The sequence below is a fragment of the Canis aureus genome, chromosome 10 (assembly GCF_053574225.1).
Source record: "Canis aureus isolate CA01 chromosome 10, VMU_Caureus_v.1.0, whole genome shotgun sequence".
Lineage (NCBI taxonomy): Eukaryota > Metazoa > Chordata > Mammalia > Carnivora > Canidae > Canis > Canis aureus.
This window is the reverse complement of record NC_135620.1, coordinates 35,513,001-35,531,211: the sequence shown is the minus strand read 5'-3', so window position 1 is coordinate 35,531,211 and position 18,211 is coordinate 35,513,001. Positions and strand designations below refer to the sequence as shown.

The following is an 18,211-nucleotide window of genomic DNA, read 5'->3' as shown; positions in this document are numbered from 1 at the left end:
AGCGTTCGGGTGTTTTTGTTTCAGCTATCTAAGGCACTCAAGAGTACAATCCAGCACTTTTGTTCCTTGTCTTTCAACTCTACCTGCACGAGTGGCTCATTTTCCCCCCTAACAACATCTCTCAGAAAGAGCAGCAAAATTAATGTTGATTGCAAGGCCCAGAAATCAACACAAAACATAGACCAAGCCAGACACATGGAGGAGCATGAGCCATTTGAGGGAACACACACTACCTGGAAATAGCATAAAACACCGTCCACATTCAGATACAAAAACACCTTTTTTTTTTTTTTTCTTTCCAAGAAGCTCTGCTTGGTGTTTTTGTGAACAAGGCAAATGACTTTGGTTTAGCCTTCAATCTGCAAATTGCAATGTTCTGTGCTGTCCCCAGAAAATGGCACTTCTTTCTGTTCTTGAGAACACAACGAGCCCTGTATCTCTGCTAGGTTTGCGGCGTACATACATGAAGAAATCCTACGTCTATCAGCAAGGATTGGGTGGTGTGTTTAGTGATCATTTGTTAATGCCCATCAAGGCAAACATCACTCTCTTATTTATCTTTTCAAGTAATTTTCCATTTCAAGTTTGGTACAATCTCAGGTCTTCAATATCGTTGGTTTAAATATCTACTAGTTTATTTTTCTGTTCATTTCAGGACAGAAAAACTCCGTTGTATCAGAATGATTATTTCTAACTCTCTCTCCAATGTTCCTCAACGTTCCAGGGGGACTTATCTACTCTCCCAGGCTGGGCTGTTTGAGAAGCAGTGCTACCAGAACAATCACTTCCCGGCTCTCTGTCCAACTCGGTTAGGTGTTTGGAAATTGTTACATAGTGATCTATTTTAACTAAAAAATAGGAACAAAGGAAAAGTATCTTTTCAATACTAGGCTGTGAAACAAGTCTTTAAAAACCCACAGCGATGGACATGAATCTGGGGTGGAGGGAAATATAAGAAAAATCAATATACTGTGTTTTATCACAAGGATACCATCAAATATACCCAGAATTTAACTATGGAAAATTCTTCCCCCTGGATTAAAGATACTCAAATTTATTATAAACCTAGTACATGCTAATTTTTCTTTGAAAATTTCAAGTATTATTTCCAGGTCAAATATTTGTTTTGCCTTTCTTTCTTTCTTTCTCTTTCTTTCTTTCTTTCTTTCTTTCTTTCTTTCTTTCTTTCTTTCTTTCTTTCTTTCATTTTCTTTCTTTCTTTCTTTCTTTCTTTCTTTCTTTCTTTCTTTCTTTCTTTCTTTCTTTCTTTCTTCATTTCCTTTCCTTTCCTTTCCTTCTTTCTTTCTTTCTTCATAGAGCAGGAGAAAGAAGCTGCTTTTTTTCTTGACTTGCAATCAGTCTTCGAAATGTTGAATCATTGCCTAGGTGCATGAACTCAGTTCTGAGCAGCTTTAATTTATAGCAGCCAACATTTCTATAACATAAGCTCTCTAAAAGAGGCCCACAGAAGAACCAGAAATATGTGGTTGTGTAGAAAGTTTAATGGGAATGGAAAATCTCCACGTTTACATGTCTATCCTTGCATATTAATATCATTACATTTAAACGGTGGTTTGATTTCAAACATTGAATTAATTAGAAGGGAACTTCCAGGTCGAGTTATGAGGCCAAATCAAATGCCAACAGCTCCCTCTACTGACTACTAGAAGAAAACATTTGGTCTCTCCTTGAAAAAGAAATTTGCTGTTTAAGAGACATCTTCCCCAAATTAAATTTTTTGAAAAAAATCTAAGTTCCTTGGGAAGCCTGAAAGATGTTCACTTGTACTCAGTTATAGAGAGAAAAGAACTAAGAATTATGGAAATAGAAATTGACAGTCATGTGCAGTGTCTCCCCTCGATAAACAATCCCTACCTCCTCTAAAATGCATCTGGTCATTCTATTATATAGTTTGAGCTTACATAATCAGGGTTAGTTTTAGAATTGTATTTTCTCAAATTTGACAAAAAATGGTGAATTCATTTTCTGAAAGTTAAGAAATCTTCATGAAAGTATTCACTTTTTTCATAACTTCTTTGTCTCTGGCTGAGTTCTAAAAAAGAAAAAAGAAAAAAAAAACCCCAAGAACCATCTTATTGTTATCTCAATGAAGATAAGGTCGTATTTTACTTGTATATAGTTTGAAAGCAAAGACATTGGCTTCTTTCAGTTAAACTCTAGCATTTGATGTAATGAGTAATTTAAATAGGGCAGTAAACATTTTAAAATGTAAGAAATAAAACAAATTTCTTCCCAAACTCCTTGTCCCACTCTTTATGGAGACCACTGTCCTCCACCACCTGAAACAATTCATCTGTTTAGTTTCACTCATTTAGAGCTCTTTCTCCCTCAATTTCTAGTCACCCCCCTATACACATACACACATACAACTCTTGACCTCATTTTCACACAGCCGTATTCCCTGAACATAAATAGAAAATGTAGTAGCACACTCAGGAGTTTTCAAATCCCACTCATTTCAACAAGTGAGACTTGACAAGGTTGATATGATGAAGGTTTAGAACTTTGACGTAAATGCACTGTGAAGGGAAACCTTTCTTCTTTAGTAAGGACAAAACAGCACTGGAAAGACACTAACAGCTCTCTGTGTGTGGATATGTCCTTTTTTAAAAAAGATTTTATTTATTTATTTGAAAGAAAGTGAGAGAGAGTGAGAGAGCACAAGTTGGGGGCAGGGGTAGAGGGAGAAGCTGATTCCCTGCTGAGCAGGGAGTGATGTGGGCTCCATCCCAGGACCCCAGGATCATGAGGGAGCTGAAGGCAGATGCTTAACTGACTGAACCACCCAGGCGCCTCTGTGGTTGTGTCTTAAGGTGGTCTCCCTATCCCCACCAACTTACCGTATGAACTTCAAAAACAATCACGTAATTTTTGAAAGATTACCAAAATAGAATAATTCTTTTACTCATTTGTTTTTTTTTCCAACCCCCAGCACACACACACACACACACACATACACACACAGCCCCAAAATATATGTATCCTTCATCTTCATCTTTAGGAAGCAAGTCATTTCTGTTTTCTTTTTAATGTGTTTTTTTTTTCTTTTTCTTTCTTTCTTTTTTTTTTAGATTTTATTTATTCATGATAGACATACAGAGAGAGAGGCAGAGAGACAGGTTCCATACAGGGAGCCCGACATGGCACTCGATCCCAGGTCTCCAGGATCAGGCCCTGGGCTGAAGGCAGGTGCTAAACCACTGAGCCACCTGGGCTGCCCATCATTTCTGTTTTTGTTTTATTTTTTAACCCTGCATCTTGAACTTGATATCTTAATTTGGGAAATCACACTTACTTCCTAAAGCATCCATAATTGGTGTTGAAGCCACTGAGAATCTTTATACGACAAGTTCTTCCCTGTTTAACAATATTATTACTATTGAATTATAGTACATACTAGCAGGCAGCATTTTTAGGAGATTTTTTATTTCACTAATTCTCTTTTAGAAGTTGAACTTTTGCAACATTATGTTAAAAACATGGCTTTGGAATCAGGTCTCTTCGACTCAAACCTCACCTGTGTCACTTAGAAACTGTGTGACCCGAGGCCGGTCACTTAAACTAAGTGAGCCTCAAGGTCCTCCTTTGTCAAGAGTGAACAATCGTATGTCTTTGCCCAGTTGGGTGGATTCGTTGAGGCCACCATGAAATAATGTGTGTAACCTGCTTCAGCAGAACACTTGTTACATGACACACAAGCAGTGTTGCTACTGCTGCTTTACAAACAAGAAGACAAGTCCCATGTGAATGAAATAATATAACTTTATTTTCTGAAAAAAAAAATATCATCACAGTCATCCAAGGAAGCCCTGAATATGGATGGCTTTGATTGGAAACCTTAAAAGCAAATACTGTCCAAAACAAGGATTCCAGTTTGATGGGTGAAGCAGCCCTCTTTCTTAGGTGAGAGAGCACAGCAGTGTTCTTTCCTATGGCAGGAGAGACACCATTTGCCATGGGGCAGCCAGCAGTGGCTTCCCTGGAACCAGAGAATAAAGTAGTCTTTATTGGGTCATTTGGAGAGATCACCCACTGGACAATGTGTCAAAATAGAGTTGTCAATCATTGGGAACAAGGGTTGCAAATCCGGGCTCTAAAAGTGGAGAATGCAGTTCCAACCCCACCTCTGGCCCCAACTTGCCATGTGAGCTGAGGCCCATTCCTCACTTTCATTTTTCTGTTCTGCAAAATGAGGATAGGGTCGAACTCCCAGAGCTGGAGGAGGATTTGTGATTGTGGATTATCATAAAGATTTGGCATGATCTGGCTTCTTCCCTCCTCTGCATGCCCTTCTGCTTCAGCCCTCATGTGTGACCCTTCTGCTGAAGCCAAACCGGCCTTCCTGGAAGTCTGGATCCTTCATTCTGGCCAGGCTCCCTCACACTATGTGATCTATTTAATGCCTGCTCCTTGATCATTCTGGTAGGCCCAATTCCTTTGATATTATTCTCCAACTACCTTACAGTTCTCCTCCATCACGGCACTTACCATATATTTAATTTGATTGACTGTCTCTCTACTAGACCAAGAGCCACGCAATGGCAAGGAGTAACTATTTTGTTCACTATTATAACTTCCACGGTTGTCAAAGAATAGGTACTTAATATTTATTGAACAAATAAATGAAAACCTAATGCATAATAGGTACTTGAGAAATGGTAGTTATTCCTACAAAACCTCCATATCAATGGGAACTTCGAGGTCATCTGGAGGTTTGTCCAAAGCACTTTCCTTCAAATATGTATCCAACCATTTTACACTACCTTAAGATCAGTGGGCAAGGAATCAAGATGTCAAAATCAACAGAGGCCTATTAAAACCTTCACTTATTATCCAATGGCATCCACATTTCCCTCGCTTGGCCTGAATTGGCCTCCCTCTTATAATGAAAACAGTCTCTCCGTTGCAAAGAGCCACGAGGGTGACGACCGTACAGCCGAGCCTTGCACTCCGGCAGGGCATTTTGTGCAGTTATGGAATTGGAAAGCATTTACTTCGGGAGGAGAATCCTGTTGGGACGTCTGCATGGGCCTTCCGATGCCGCGAGGTGGAATGCGGATGTGTGGGGCTGGGAGGTCCTGAAACTGCATTTTCAGAGGTTCCTCCGTCTTTTATTTGTATACTGCCACCACTACTCACCCCTTTAAAATGCTGTCACTGGGTAGAGATGGCGATAATGCCTGGGAAATATTTTAATGCCATAATAAAAGTCACTGGGAGGGTGGCAACACAAGAAAGAAAGGGTAGTGGTAAAACTGGAGAAACATTTAAAATTTTTTTCCACTCATTAAAAAAAAAAAATAACCCTTGGAGACTTGACGGGCAGGAAATGCTGCCACTTTATGGCCTTTTTAGTCAAATGCCTTTACAGGCATATCCCTTTAACCTGTATTATTAATATTGATCCCTCGGGGCTTCATGCAATTTCCACCTCCTCCCTCAGACTACCCCAAGACACTCTGACCTTTTTTCCTGAATTCCCATTATGCCTCGGTGCACACTTTACTCTTTCCCCAATTGCTTCTGACATTTATTTTTCTCTCTCAACTACCTTGGAAGGTAGGCACAATGAGGCTAGGGAATACCCCTTTGAAAAGGAATTGGTAAGGAAACTAGTTTGAGAACACATGTCAGTTTGGGAACAGCTAGATTCAACTGCAATTCCATTTCTTGACTCTTACTATTAGTGAGAAGCTGGCTCAGGATCTAGGCAAGAAGGAAAGAATACCTTGTCTTACCAAGTTATTGTTAGATCAAATTAGATTAAAACCTAGTCAACTAGTGGGGCAACTAGTGGGGCTCAGTCAGTCAGGCATCTGACTTTTGGTTTCAGCTCAGGTCATGAGATCTAGCCCAGCTTTGGGCTCCATGCTTAGTATGGAATCTGCTTGAGATTCTCTCTTTCTCCTTCTTCTACTGCTCTTCCCCCAGCTCATGCTCTCTCTCTTTCTTTCTCAAATAAATAAATAAATAAATAAATAAATAAATAAATAAAATCTTAAAAAAAAAAAAAAAACCAACCTGGTCAATTAGCGACAAGTACTGGTTATCAATTGAGTTAAATTGATTCCAACAGTTTTTGTAAAGTTTCTGCATTTGTGTTTTTCTTTTTTGTTGTTGTTTTTATTTTCTGATGAGGAAAGTAAACAAAGCCTTTCAGAAATTTTGAATAACTCAGAAATGTATAAAAGAAGAAAATGCAATTAGCAACTGCCATATTTAAGGGATTACTATGTGCAGTGACCCTGTAGTTTGTTACTTATTTATATGATCCCTTTTTATTTCAGCAGCAACACAGGAGGTAGATACTAATATTATTCCCATTTTACATTTGAAACAACAAAGGCAAGGGGTACCTAGGGCCACACATTAAGTGAGCAACTTGGAAATCAAATCCAATTGTTCCCTCCAGAACACAACCACAATGCTAGAGGACATAACAAAATTATTCATAAAGCAACCACGTCACATCACAGAGGAAAAATCCACACTACCAATATGTTGTGAACTCAATCATATTTCTTTCCTTTTTTTTCATATTTCTTTCCAATTATATTTTTATACACACACGCACACACACATACACAAACAGAGCTAGGTAGTATTTCCTAAATCAAAAATGGGATCATACTGTATATATGGTTTTTTACAGTATGTTTTTGGTCTTTTAATGGAATAAAAATTCTTTAGATATATGCTTTCAGTAGTGTCTTTGATCCATTCCTCTTCCTTCATGGAACCTCTCTGCACTTGTTGGACTGTCAAATGATTCCCAGTCCTCAGCATACGATTTTCCTCCAGGTTAAATTTACCACGAATTAGGATCATCCATATTATAATCAAGATGCAATTCGTTCATTGTGGTAAGGAGGTAATTATATAAGCTTCTGGATGTGCCATTTGTGATTCAGACCTTGTCAGAAAAAGGCTTTTGTAATCATCCTTTAGCCCATCCCATGATGCTGCCCCATTTTTGAAGAGTGTTTGAAAAAAGAGGTAACCCAGTAGAGTCTAATTCTGCCCCACTGTACCAGAATGTACTGCCACACTGCCTAGAAGCCAAAAACGAACCTTCCCTGTCATGTCAACAAGCCTGATCACCGATCAGAGAACAGCACCATGGTGTGGCAGAGCTGCGGGGCCTGGGCCTGAAGACAGGTCTGGGATGCTCATCAGTCATGACTTGGTACAAACGGACTATATTTTGAGCAAGGAAATTGCTGTCTCAGTTTCCTCATTGTAGATTACAACAAGATTTTCTCTGCTGCATTACAGGCTGGGGCTGAGAATGAAGTGCCAGGCTACTTCATGCCACTGCAGTTTATTATTATTATTAACTAGACAGGTCTAAACAACCATGCACGTGTTCAAAAAGAAAGAGCCTAGAAGACTATTAGGCCTATCCCTTTCAATGCATAGAAATGCCTACAAAATTCACAGAGGCTCCATTTGTTCTGGGGGAAAAATTAAGACCACTGTTGCCTCATGGAAGGGAAGAATGTATCAAAAATAGGAGTTGGCATCTGGGTTGCTCAAGGGTTGAGCATCTGCCTTCTGCTCAGGGCGTGACCCTGGGGTCTTGGGATCAAGTCCAGCATTGGGCTCCCTGAAGAGAGCCTGCTTCTCCCTCTGCCTGTGTCCCTGCCTCTCTCTCTCTCTGTGTCTCTCATGAATAAATAATTTAAAAAAATAGGAGTTGACTTTATTTTTAATTAGACATATCTGAAGATGCTTGATTTTTCTTTTTTGCTCATTGATTTCTATTTGAACCTTAAAGCCCCTTCTGAGTTTTCAGTCATCCCTACTTTTCTTTCCTTGGGTCCATGATGCAAAGCTTCATGCTCCTTAGAATACAGAGTGGACAAAAATAGCCAGAGTTCCCCTCCTTGAATGCAAGCCGATGCCCTCTCTGGCTGTGGCTTATACAAGTTCTTTTGTGGCTTGGAGCAGAGTGCCTTGCCCAGAAAGAAGACTTTACTTTCAACTTGACATGGGTAGGTTGAGACCCTGCTCTTCACCCCATAGTCACTGTCTTGGTCACTGCATTTCTCTTAACACCTGGACATTGACCTACCATGTAAATAGTCATGTTGTATAAAAATTCAGTGAAGGGTGAATCTTCTCATTAGGGTGTGTTTCTAGGATCCTTCTAATAAAAGACTTTGGTCAGAGAATCATACCACGACTGGCATGCTGGTTGTAGTTTCTATGCTTTTATTTTTTCTGAAAATTTTCTTGTCCCATTATTTTTGTTCTCTCACTAATTTCTTGGGAATACATCTCTCCAAAGTTGAAAATTCTCTTAATGTTATCACAATGCAAATCTGGGCCAGCATTGTATGATATGGGATTTATTGGATTTTTTACTGAATTTCTCCCAGTTTTATTTCAATAGAGTTTTACATCATGATTCCACTAAGCATGTATTTCCAAATGATGGACTGTTAAAAAGATCCTACCTTCTTTCCCCTCTCTTCTGTTCTTAAACATCTCATGGTTCTTCTTTGGCAGCCTCTTGAAAAATGAATCTGGCTTTTTGGACTCAAAACTCAGAACAGTATCTGCCCTGCCTCTATGATAATGGGCTGGTAATTTTATTTCTAAACTTGAGCCTGAAATCCCAGAGGAAATATTTTTTTATACTTTGTGCTATATGTGTGGTAGTATGATTCTTGCATCAAGAAGCAAAAGTAATTATGGTTTACTTCAGTAATATAAATGCTTATATAAAATAAAAAGTAAAAAAAAAAAAGTAAAGAAGAAGAAGAAGAAGAAGAAGAAGAAGGAGATCTTGTTAGAGTTGACTTTCCATTTGGTTCAAAGTTAACATGCCCAACTGCCAGTTATAACCCACCCCTTTAAAAGAATTTCATATCCTGTGGTTATTTGCCCTCAAATTTCACATCACTATTCATCCTTCTATTATGTGTAAATGAGGAAGCAGTCCAATAAAAACTGTCAAGGCAACTTTTATTTGAAAAACAGATTTACATATAATATACTACCAGCTTTTCTCCATCTTTTAAAAAAAGATTTTCTAGCCTGCCATAGTTAAAAATATTATACTGAAATGTTCACGTGTTATGTGAAAAAGGAGGGCAGAAAGTGCTTTGTTGCCAAAAAAAAAAAAAAAAAAAACTAAGTAAAAGTTTTGCCGGCTCTAATCCTTATTCATGAAATGACCCTGAACAAGACAGCCAATGTCTCAAAACCTCAGTTTTCTCACTTATAACCTGAGGATCAAAGCAACTTTTGCCACGGGATCTTGCCATTCCTCTGATGAGTTACAAGTGTGGGCAGAAGATCTAAAAGGAACAACCAAAGAATTGACAAGATTTTTCTGATCGTTTGCCTTTGAGGATTTGATGATTAATATTAACCCATATGATGTTTTTCCTTCTATCTTAGCTTCACAGAGTATCTGGCAAATTGTGTGCAGTCAATAAATGCTTTTTGAATAACTATATTTTTTAAATATCTCAAGCAATCAGTCTTCTGATATTGCCTTCTGAGAAGGCAATAGCCTTCTTAAGTACATCACAGTTCATAAGTAAAACAGTAATTAAGTTTTATTATGTGCCAACACTGAAGTACACTACTCAAACACAGCACTTGCACTTATGTATTTGGAGAAGAAAATGTGGATGATCCCAGTGGTGTGCCACAGACAAGTAGTACCTGCTCATGAAAGCCAATTAAGTCTCAGTAATTTGTTAGAGACAATCATTATTAAATAATAAATATCAAATTACATTTATGTTTAAAACAAAAAGTCATAAATACTTACAATCCATTTGCTACCTTATACTGTTCTCTATCTATGCTCTTCGAGGTACTTTTATGCCTACTGCATCTGTATGGTGATAATACTGGTTAACGATGTGTTACTGTGCATCTCTTCTCTTCTCAAGCATATGCCTCGTGATGGCCCATAAGTAGTTTGAAATTTGCCAGGTGGGAATATTTGTACCAAGGAAATCTACAAATGTTCTGAATCACATTTTTTCTTTCTGGAGGACTGGTTGTTAAACCAGCACATCACTGCATATATCTCAGTAGAAGATTAAAATAACAGCTTGAGAGAGTATTATATGCATGTTTATAATATCTAAGGTCTATATTTTCATTATCTGCATTATCGCATTTCAAATAGAATCTTCTGTTGAGATGGCTACTTAGGGATGCAAGCAGAAGTAGAACCAGGTTCCAGATTCTGATCTTACCATTCGCATCCTGCCTCGACTCTGTTAGTGGACCCGTTTTGAGAAGGCTGTGTGGTATCTTGGCTCAGCAAAAAGTATGAGAGAGATTTTTATTGATGGTTTTAATTGTTAGAGAAGGGCAAAATGGCATGTTGTTATTTTTTATTTTTTTATTTTTTTACTTATTGGCTTACTCCTTCCTGTCTTCTATGAAACTGTACACTTGATCTTTGGGCAACATGAGTTTGAACTACACAGGTCCACTTATGTGTGGATTATCTTCAATAAACACAGTATAGTACAGTTGACCTTTGAACAACATGGGGAGTAGGGGTAAGTGACTCCTGTGTAGTCAAAAATACACACATAACTTTTTATTCCCCAAATCTTAACTACTAATCACCAGCAGTTAACCAGAGCCCTTCCCAATAGCATAAATAAATCAATTAACACATATTTTGTACATTATGTGTATTATATACTGTATTTTACAATGAAGTAAGCTAGAAAAAAGAAAATGTTACTAAGAAAATCAAAAGGAGGAGAAAATACATTTACATTACTCTATCATAAGTTTGTGTTGTCTATTTACAAGAAGAATCATCTGTTAATACCTACATCAATATTGCCTTGTATGATACAAAACATAGTAGGATGTTATACATACACTAGACATCAAAAGTGAAAAGATAATGTGAAAAAGATATTCATATTTATTTACAGGTATAATGATTCATGCATTGATAATGAAAAAGCAGCGATATGATGGCTTTGATGTAGCCTAGTATAATCAATATGATGGCGTAACGGTAACCTAGTCGATACACCAATGAATGTATCATGATGAAATTTTTATGGCATACAGTTTTAGAGTCATACTTAAAATACAGTATTGGAAACATTTTTATGTTTTTTAAAAACCACTTACCTGTGACAGACAAGAGGCTGAAATGCAGTCTTTCCAATGATGAGAGAGAGAGGCATACTGTAAGGTAATGTCATTCTTTGAAAGTAAAGTTATAAGACAGTAAGAAAACTAACACATTATTAATTTTATCTTAAATATCACTCACCTTATGCCTATGAAGAAAGAACAGGCTGTCCATTCCCATACAAGTCTTGCACTCAATGTTCACATGATAAATACTTAGGCGATGATGACATAAACTTGTCTCACATGATTCTTGCTTATAATTATTAGATTTTCCCACAAAGACATGCACATGCACAAAAGGTAAGTCTGTTAAGTGTATGGCATGATGATGATTTACTATTCATTAAGCGAAAGTGGTTCATCATAAAGATCTTCATCCTCATCGTCTTCATGGTGAGTAGGCCAAGGAAGAGGAAGAAGAGGTGAGGTAGATCTTTTTGTTTCAAGGGTGGCAGAGGCAGAAGAGGTAGAGGAGGTGAGAGGGAAGCAGGAGAGGCAAGCACACTTATGGAACTTTACAGAAATACATTGTGATTTCTGTCTGATTTTTTTCTTTTTCATTTCTTTAAAAATGTTTCTATATGGTACCAATCCTTCTTCCACCACTGGCTTTAGTTTCAGTGCCCACATCATCAAAGGGTCTGTGTCATTCAAGAAGACAAAAGTAGTCTTGAGTAATCAGAACTCTTTGGCTAGATTGTCTAATGTCAATTTGTTTCCTGGCACTGCTTCTTCTACGTCTTCTTCCTCGTCTGGCACTGGTTCAGAAGCACTCATCTTCACCAGGTCTTCTTCCATTAATTCCTCCAGTGGGATGCCTATTAACTCTTGAATTTCTCCAAGACTTGTATCTTGCAACACTTCACCCCCACCTCATTTGCCCTATCCGTAATCTTTTTCATGGCTTCCTTGATTAGCTTTGTCATAATACTCCGAAGTCATGTACAACATCTGGACACAGTTTTCTCCAGTAGGGATTGGTTGTTTCAGGCTTGATGACTTTTGTGGCTTTTTTCTGTGACAATGGTGAAGTCTTCAGTGATGTAGTCCTTCCAGACTCTCACAATTTTCTCTCTCTTAGGATTCTCTTGGGTACCATTGATAATCTTTACACTGAGTATCATGTGCAGTGGGTCTTAAGGAATATGACCCCCTGATCTAGAGGCTGAATTAGAGGTCTTGTGTTTGGGGGCAAGCAGACCACTCCACACCTTTGGTGTTGAACTTGTGGGGTGGCCAGGGGTATCGTTCAATATCAAAAGAACTCTAACAGGTAGCCCTTAGTGGAAAGGCATTTCCTGACTTTAGTAACAAAGCATCAGTAGAACCAGTCCAGAAAAAAAGGGTTCTCATAGTCCTGGCCTTCTTGTTCTACAACCAAAATAGGGGCACCGGTATTTGTCTTTTCCCTTCAAGGCTCAGAGGTTAGCAGCTTTACAAACAAGGGCAATACTGATCATAAACCCAACTGCATTTGCACAAACACAATAGAGTTAGTATATCCCTTCCTGCCTTAAATCCTGGGGCTTGCTTCCCTTCTTTGTGTTCTTTGTGACATTTTTTTTTTTCTAGAATAGGGCACTTTTGTCTGCATTGAAAACCTTTTCAGGCAGATATCCTTTCTCCTACATGATTTTCCTAGTGGTCTGTGTGATCTTACCTACTGCCTCTTGGTTGCCAGAAGCTGCTTCTCCTGTTATCTGCACAATTTTTAAAGCCAAACCTCTTTCTAAAATTATCAATCCATCCTTTGCTGGCATTAACTTCTTCAGCTTTATACCTTTCACCTTCCTTTTGCTTTAAGTTGTCATACGACTTGGCTTTTTCTCGAATCCTGGTAGAGTCTATGCCTTTCTCATAGCAACCCTGTACCCACATAAAAGCTCTATTTTCAATGAGATAAAAGGGTATTTCACAAAAAGTACAAAGTATTTACACCTGCTGGCCTAGCTACAGCAACAGCTTCATGAATTTCCTTTTCTAATTTTTTTTTTTTTTTTTTACAATGGTCCTTACACTGGATTCATTTATCTTCAAATGGTGGGTCACCACAGCTGCAGACCTCCATCTCTGGTATATATCAAGCAATTAGGCTTTACCTTGTAATGTCACGACTTTTCTCTGTTCCTTGGGAGCACTTCCAGCATCACTAGTGGCACTTTGTATGGATTTCATGGTATCACTCGAGGTGTAGAGTACTGCACTAAACATGAAAAATTTGCAAGAACCACAAGAGATCACTTTTTACTGGGATGCATAATTTACTAGAGAGACAAATGGCTTACTCAGAGATGATTTGCCTCATGTGGAATTTTAGGCAATACCCGCAACCCTTGAGCTCACCGCAATAGCAAAGGAGATGGCTATGATATTTTTATATGTAGTACAGTATGTACTACACTTAATTTTATGCAGTTATGATTTAATCTTGCATCCTTATGTTTGTCTACCTTTCTCTTGGCTGCAAATGGTGTGCCCTGTAAAGTCTATAATTGTGTGTATAAGTTTTGACAAATTTTAACTTTTTATAATAGATTTGTATATATTTTAGGGTAGTAAGGGGTAAAATAGATTAGCATTGACATATATTTTATGTATATGTGACATATCTAACTTTTTCTTAAATTTTGGGGTATTCCTAGGTTATGTGGTTCATCTGTGAGTTTTCAGATTGCCACAAAACTCCAAAAATTCTTCCAATATATTTATTTTAAACATTTGTGTATAAGTGGATCCATGTAATTCAAATCCATGTTGTTCAGGTATCAACTGCACTGTAAATATATTTTCTCTTCCTTATGATTTTTAAAATACTTTTAAATTTATTTTGAGAGAGGTAGAGCGAGCATGAGAAGAGGGAGGGGTAAAGGGACAGGAGGAGAATCTCCAGCAGACTCTCTGCTGAGTGGGAAGCCCAATGCTGGGCTCAAGCCCATGATCCTGAGATCATGACCTGAGCCAAGTCACATGCTTAAAGAAATGTGCCACCTAGGTGCCCCATACGATTTTCTTAATCTACATTTTCCTTTTCACTAGCTTACTGTATTCTAAGGATACAGTGTATCATCTATATAGCATACAAAATATGTGTTAATCAGCTATTTATGTTATTGGTAAGGCCTTTGGTCAACAGTAGGCTACTAGTTGTTAAATATGAGGAAGTCAAAAGTTATACATGGAGTTTTTACTGTGAGGGGGGTTGGCATCCCAAACCCAAACATTACTCAAGGGTCAGTTGTATATATTCAATTGTCTGGTGAATGAAATAAGCAATCTGTCTCAGCTATTTGATCTTGTCTATGTTAAATAGAAGGGAAGGGGTTTTTTTTCTTTACATTTTTATTTTTGACAAACACAAATAGTATATATTTAAAGTATAGCATGTACTGTTTTGATATATGGATACATTGTAAAATGATTACCACAATCAAACTAATTAACATATCCATCACCTCCCTCAGTTACCATTGTATGTGAATAGTGAGGACACTTGGGATCTGCTCTCAGCAAATTTCAAGTGTACAGTACGCTATTTTTATCTGTAGTCACCAAGCTGTAGATAAGGTCTCCAGAATTTATTCATTATATAACTGAAAGTTTGTATCCTTTGATCAGTCTCCCTCACAATCCCTGCTTCTAGTAACCACCCTTCTACAATCTGTTACTACAAGTCTGACTTTTTACAAAAAAATCTTGATTGCTTCAGGAGAGGATTTGAATGGAATTCTGAAGAATGGGAAGGAATTATTTAGGTGAGATAAAAGCACAAGTCATTAACAGGTGCATAAAGAGAAGGAATGCAGTGACCATTCTGGAAAAAATAAAGAATCTAATTTGGTTGGAGAGAAGAAATTATCGACAAGAGTAATAAGAAAAGGAACTAGAAGGATAGATGGAAACCTAACTAACTAGAAATGGCCCTATGGAACATTGATGCTAAACTGGTGCAGGTTTGGGAGAGAGGGACAGAGTAGAAGAAGAAAGGGAGATTTAGTATGCTTTAAAATTTTTTTTAAATAAGTATGCTTAACTAGTAATCGAAGACAATTTAATTTACCTTGTTCTATGCAAATTGGAGCAATATATACGTTGTCTTTAATATATTAGAAATATAGAAAAGATCCTATATCAAATGCTACTATATCGGGCATCAAAAACAGAGAAGTTACCTATGGTTACTTCAGGAAATGTATATGACATACATAAATTGTACCACAAAAGTTAAACATGGTGCAAAGAAATATATAGTATTTTCATGCCAGTCTACAGAAATTCAATATCTATCATATTGTCTTGGGGAAAATAATGTATGTGCACATTTGAAACAATCACAATAGCTACCTGATTCAGTTAATATTGCATATAATTGTAGATTTACATAAACCAATATTCAAGGAATTGAATCCGAGTGATACCATTGGCTCAACTAGTCATCTGGGATAAACAAGGAAATTTAACATGATTTTTATAAAAAATGAAATATTCAGTGCCCTCCTTAGCTTTCCAAAATTGGCAACCATAACATGGCAGGATGTTCTTTCTACATTTGGTGTACATGGGGTGATATGCCATCAGTCTCATTGACTTTAAGTTGACAAGCACTCGCTTATAATATAGACCCTATAGATGCTCAAGACAATCAACTTAAAAAAAAAAAAAAAAGATCATCTTGGAAGAGGAGAATAGAACAGTTAGCTATACTTTTAAAAGGCCATACCAATGAGTACTAGAAATCATAATTTCAATCATGGCTGACATTTTAAATTTCTATTCTATTGATGGAAGGAAAACTTATAGAATAAGGATTCAAGAACAATTTTATGTAAATATCACAGATTCCAGATGCTAAGGAATACCCAACAGGACCAAAAGTTCATATTACTGATATACTTTTCATTGATTCAATTTTTAATAAATATAAATAAATGGCATCAGGATACAAAAAACTTAATGTATATAACTTACTGTCATATCCTTGTTTTCTGGGGGAGAAAACATGAAAAACTGAAATCTCACTCAATTTCTGTAATACACAAAAATATCTTACAGAGGAATTTAATGATGGAGAGGTTTATTCTGGATTTTTTCCAAAAGATTTTCATTTTATTTTTTTAATTGAAGTATAATTAACATACAAAGTTAGACTAGTTTCAGGTATATATCATTTTGATTCAACAATTCTATACATTACTCAATTTTCACTATAAGTGTAGCCACCATCTGCCAGTTTTTTGTTTGTTTAAATATTTTATTTATTCATTTGAGACAGATTCAGAGAGAGAGCATGAACAGGGAGAGAGGCAGATGGAGAGGGAAAAGCAGACTCCCCACTGAGCCAGGAGCCCAAAGACATGGGTCTCAATTCCAGAACTCTAGAGATCATGACCTGAGCCAAAGGTCGACACTTAACCATCTGAGCTACGCAGGTGATCCACTCTATGCCAGTTTTTTCAACAAGATATACTATGTTCACTAAGTGGTCTTGTTTAGGATGAACTAAAATGGCACACAGAGAACAGAGAGCAGAAGGTACAGCTAGTGAAGTCTGATTGCCTTCCTGTGTCCCAAAGTTTGTGCAAAGGAAAGTTTGCTTATGGCAAGCACTCAAATACAGCTCAGACTTGCCATCAGCAGGACATGTGCATCTCATCAGCCCACATACCTCATTCCCTTTAATAGGGCCTGGTTAGATATGGCTAAAGAGGCAGACAATGGAATGCTTTGGAACTCAGGCTCTGGGATCAGGCTATCTGGATCAAAATCTGGGCTCTACTGCTTACTACCACTGTGACTGTATAGGTTACTTAAGCTCCTTAGCTTCTCTTTTCTGTAAGATGTTTTTGTTTTTTTTTTTTTTTTTTCTGTAAGATGTTGATAAGAATAGTACCTCCCTTAGAGGGTGAGTGAGAGGAGCTCTTGTAATAATGAACGTAAAGAGCTTAGCACGCATCCAGGCAGTTGAGCAAGTTGACTCTTCTTGATAGTATTTTACTGATGCTGGCCAAGGAAAGTATGATATAAACAGTTTGACCTGATCACAACAAGTTATTATATAATGTTACAGAAATTGGGACTATCTGGAGCTGCATTTGATAGTGTGTGTGTGCACACACATGCTCTCACATGTGTGCCCCCATACATGTAGACGGACAATGGTCATGTAAGTCATATCCCATTACTCGGATCCTGCCCATTGCTCACCTACCTATTCCATGGCCAGTGAGAGCTTCACTTTCCCTCCTCTCACAGAGGTTCCCAGTTGGGCTCTGCCTCCCCTTGGAAGAGGAGAAGGCAGAAAAGCAGCTGCCCCCACCAGTGTCTCTGGGTACAGAGACTGGTAGGAGAATGTAAAGCAGAGCAGAGCCAACACAGAGAAAGTTCTAGTCCTGGAAACTGAAAGGCAAAAACAGAAAATTTCGAGGGCATTCTTGAGTAGTTTTTAATCCAATCGAGAGAGATTAAAAAGGATAAAACTAAAGCCCTCCTGAAGAGAATGTGATTATCTTTCTACTCCACCTCACTTCCAGCCTTACACTTTATATTGACAAACTAAAGCATTCTTTTGCCGCTAGATAATTTGGCTGGATCAAGGGGGAAAAAAAAAAAAAAAAAAAAAAAAGGAGCTTGCCCACAGTGTTTGATCCAGTGAAGTTTCATGAGAAGGTAGATGAAATGTGAACTATTTGGATTCCTGGGGCAGCTGTTGCTTAGGTATTTACCTGCCTATTGTCCAAGAACCCACAGAGGATGCCTCCTACCAAGATCAAAGCATCACTATTTATACTTTGAAATTGGGTTATTGTGGAAATCAGCTTTACTTGACAAAAGCTTCAGGAGGAAAATGAAGACTTCATTACACAAGTGTTTAGCTGGGGATATTTTCCTAATTTTACCTTTGTTAAATCACTACTGGTGAATTTCCTCATTGACATTTATGTTGAGGATACCACAAAGGGAGGGTTTTTTTTTTTTTTTGAGTGTTTCCCACATTTTCATGATTCCCAGCCTTTTTTTTTTGATTCCCAGACTTTTTAAAAATTATTTATAATAGCAA

General features: G+C 37.6%; 1 long non-coding RNA gene across 1 annotated transcript in view; it reads left to right on the top strand.

Annotated features, from left to right (window-relative positions):
• The first annotated feature begins 231 nt into the window (after positions 1–231).
• Positions 232–18,211, top strand: part of LOC144322212 (uncharacterized) — a 38,326-nt gene continuing 20,346 nt past the window's right edge. The window contains exon 1 of the long non-coding RNA XR_013387786.1: positions 232–808. This is a non-coding gene — a long non-coding RNA (uncharacterized LOC144322212). The remainder of the gene's footprint in view (positions 809–18,211) is intronic.